Below are 4,126 nucleotides of genomic sequence, written 5' to 3'. Positions count from 1 at the left end.
GAGTATTTTCAGTAGTCAAAAGTGTATATGTAGCAAACAGTTCCAGAAAAGATATTTTTGATGTAATTCCCCTACCTCATATCTTGTACATTCATTTGCAAGCTCACAAGGGTAGTGGGAGCCATGTGGCAGAACCTGAGTCCTCTCTTAAAACAAAAACATCCCTCCACCCCACAGATCCTAATCCCAAAGGGTTCATAGTGCGAAGAACACTGAAGTTGCTCATGGCACATCATCCCCCTCTGGTCTTTCTCTTGCAGCATAACTGAGGCAAAAAAGGCACATTACCAGCATGTGTTCAGATGTATTCCTCTCTAGATGCACTAATAGCCTCCTGTTTATTTGCACCTGGCATAGGTTGGAAAATCTCCAATAGGTGAAGAATCATTTTTATATAATGTCACCTCTTCACATTTTCAAAGCTTCTGACAATCAGTACTTGAACTACCAGTAGGTAACACCTCTGAAAATGCTGCTGTGATACACAAGGTACTGGTTTTGTTTTCAAGTGAAGTCTAAACTAATGTCACACAATGGTGGACGAGTCATTGGGCTGTTGCAGGTGCTAATTCTCCAATGACTCACAAAACTGAAGTCATAATTATGGTGTACTTCTTACTTAATATCCCACAGGTCTTTGTTTATGAATAGGGTCCTGGAACTGGTGTTCCAGGCAAATCCCATCTCCTCCTGTTCTTCCTGTTCATGGAGGTTCAGCTGAATAATGAATTCTTATTTCTTTGTCCTAAACTGTCACATAATAATGGCTGTACTGTGATTGTTTCACCCTGGGAGTGGCTGCCTCTTACTGAAAATCAGTGATCAATAGAGGACCATTACTTCCCTCACCACGGTTTTCTGAGGCTTAGCTGTGTAATAATAGTTATGAGGGAAATGGCTGCATAGCTGAACAAGACACAGAATTGCCATCTGTAATTATTTTTTGCAATTGGGTATGTGTGGATGGGTGTGTTTTTCTTCATGTAAATGGAGACTTGGCTACCACAGAAAATGAAAAAGGAGATTTCATAGACTCTCCAAAGAGCACTTTACACTCTTACATTTATTCCTTTCAAGCTTTATGTAGTGTTTTTAATGAACTTAATTATCCTTATAGTTCAAGAATTCATTTATTTAAACCTACAACCTTTCAGTTCTTAGTTCACTAAGGTAACTTGGGGCCAGAGAATCACAATCACTAACAAAAAAGTATAGCTTTATCTATCTGCAGAGCTAGACCTTTTCTTTATTATTCTGAAACGAAGCCTGGCACTATCGCACGTTAACTGCTTTCCAGTAGCAGACAGACAATTGTAGGCCATAGCCAGGTTTCAGAAAAGCTCTGAGGATTAACCTCTAAAATCTTGGGTCTGATTCTGCATGCCCTCCAGAAACACGGCAGCCTTTGAAGTCAAAGAGCAGTCCTGCCTAAAGAGGGCTTGATAATGAGCAATCTGTGCTGAGAAAAGAGATTTTATTCAGATTATTCCAATGCATCCTCTAGAATTTTTTGCCTTGTTTTCTGTACTGTTGCTAAAAATGAACTTTTTCTTAAGGCAAAACTTTATAAATTAATCTCTAGCAGGGCAAAAAGTGGTACTAAAGTATCAATCTACTCATGCGCTGGAAATAATATTGACACAAAAAAAAATTAAAAAGCCTTTTAGCAAAAATATCTGTGACAGCAAAATATAAAGATGCTGATAAAACGACATTTTTCTTTTTCTGTAATTTTTTTTTCCTTTTATTTTAATAGTATTAGTCTCCCTTTTTTGGGCTATCTTACAAAAAACACAAAATGATAAATGTATCTAATGTAACTTTAATATTCATTGAAATAATGCAGCACAAAAAAAAGTTGTCAAATTCAGCCTTTTAAGATGTAGTTTTAACAATACATATTCATATATTTTGCATTAATACAAAAGCTTACTGAAATCTATTCATTACCTTATTTCCAATATACAAGAATTATAACATGCTTTCAAAAGGAGCTTTTGTTTAGGTCTGTTGCTTTCTAGCTTATATGACAATTGCTCTTGTGTTAAATAAAAAGAAAATATTTCTTTTTAATATCATGGCAATAGACCATTAAATATATTCAACAAACTTACTCTGTAGGTCTTTTTAGTATGTCATTCCATTGCAGAGCAAAGCACTACATACTTGACCAGCCCACCACTGGGCTGGTCAAGGATTGAGCAGGAGCACTGCTATTGATTTCAGTTGGCTTTGTATCAGATTACATGTGATTATGTATTGTATCGTCTTATGAAATGAACCCAGTAAGGAATCTCAAAGCAAGCAGAATGAATACTCATATCCACCACAGATGCTTGTGGCTTGCTGGCAATTCAGACTATATTAAAAGTCTTCAGTGCTTCTGAAGCTTCATCTCTAGGGGATGAACTATTATTGCAAATGCTGATTTTACTAACACTGGTAAGAAATATGAGCCTCAGCTGCCTGATTTGGTAAATAAAAATGTCTGGTCTCTGTAGTTAGGAATGGAGGTCAGATGTATTTTCACTGGATTTTTCCTTTTTGATAGTGCCCTACAGTTTTCCACTTGATGCCATCTTGCTATTGAAGCTCAGAGGGTGTCTGTATAGACTAAACCTTTAATATGTAATATTTAGATAGTCCTGTTGCACATCAGATATAAAGCACTTCTTTTCACTCTATATTTCTATGGAAAAATATTGAACAAAATTTACTTTTGTTAAAGAAATAAAAAACTATTTCTGAAGAAAAGGAAGAAGTATAGATATATATTTCATATGGTTTCTTGTTTCTTTTTCTTCCAAGTGTGAGTCTAAATTCTTTCTATTTTTATCTACTTAGGTGAGTAGTCTCAGTAGGATACATTGGATTTAAACGCACATGTCTAAGGACGAGGTATGGCTAGTTCTCAAGTAGGCACTGTTGGCATCCTGATTTGGAGACACTGCTAACTTGTGCTTTCTTCCCTTTCTGGTGGGGTTCAGCAAACCATGTGAAGTATTTTTTAAACATGACCTGCTAATCAAGTTCCCCCCCAAAGTCATGATGGCTTGGGCATGCAGCCTGAGCAGAGCAGCCTCTCAGGTGCTTTGCTGGCTAGGAATGGAGTGATATGAGGAGTCTCATGACTAGTCTGTGCTAAAAGCACATCTCAGCACTCTCTTTGCTGGCATAGCTGTGCTAGCTGGGATGAGAGCGGGCAGAGCCAAGTTGCATTTCTTCATTGTCGTGCTCTGACCAGTCTTTACCACCTTAGGCGGCAGGACTGCAGCACTGGCTTCTCTGCACACCAGCAGACACTCCTGTAGCCACTGCAAGGGTTGTCCCAAAAACCTTCTCCTTTCTACTCATGAGCTTGTAGTCTATGCTGTGTTCAAACTGAAAGGCTTCAGTACACTTATGAGAACTGAAGTGAGGGGGAATAGAACACAGAAATTAGCCACATCCTTTCTTCAGCACAGAACATTATGTTTTCTTAGTATACGCTTATTTGTGGGGAAAGCGTTCTTCAGAGTGTATGCTTCAAAAGGTAGGAAGTTAAATTGGAGTTCCTGACCATAGGAAACATTGACAGCTAAAAAAAACAACCAAGTCCACTCAAAATTTAAACAGTATTTTGAAATGTTAAAAGAAAGCACCCAATACATTGCCTGTCAGAAGAGCATTTTTGCTGTGATAGTGTGGGGTTCTAGATTAGGACCTAACTGGCCAAACTCTAACAGAACTCCCTACCTTTAAAATAACCTTTACGATTAGATCAGATATGTTGCCAAGTCTATGTAGCTTACAAAGAACTGCAGAGTCCTTCTAAGATTTTGTCTCTTCTTGCTATGTGGTGTTGGCTGACCAAGATCTAATATTAAATACCTGACTGTTTTAGTACCCTTTATTCAGTGTTCATGATGTGACTTTTTAAATGAAGTCTGTGATTTGATACCTAGCCATTGTTCAAGTCAATATCCTTGGCTTCTGCGTTATAGAGACAAGAAAACAAAACTTTTTGAACTTGTGTTACTGGCTTTTTGTATGCGCTAAATGGCCATTTGTGAAACTTGACAGCATAAAATTGTACTACTGATCGTAAATGTTTCTTTTGCACTAGCCTTTGAGAGCTGTAATACAT

Source organism: Strigops habroptila, chromosome 3 (assembly GCF_004027225.2).
Source record: "Strigops habroptila isolate Jane chromosome 3, bStrHab1.2.pri, whole genome shotgun sequence".
In the NCBI taxonomy this organism is placed as follows: domain Eukaryota; kingdom Metazoa; phylum Chordata; class Aves; order Psittaciformes; family Psittacidae; genus Strigops; species Strigops habroptila.
This window is presented reverse-complemented; position numbering follows the sequence as displayed.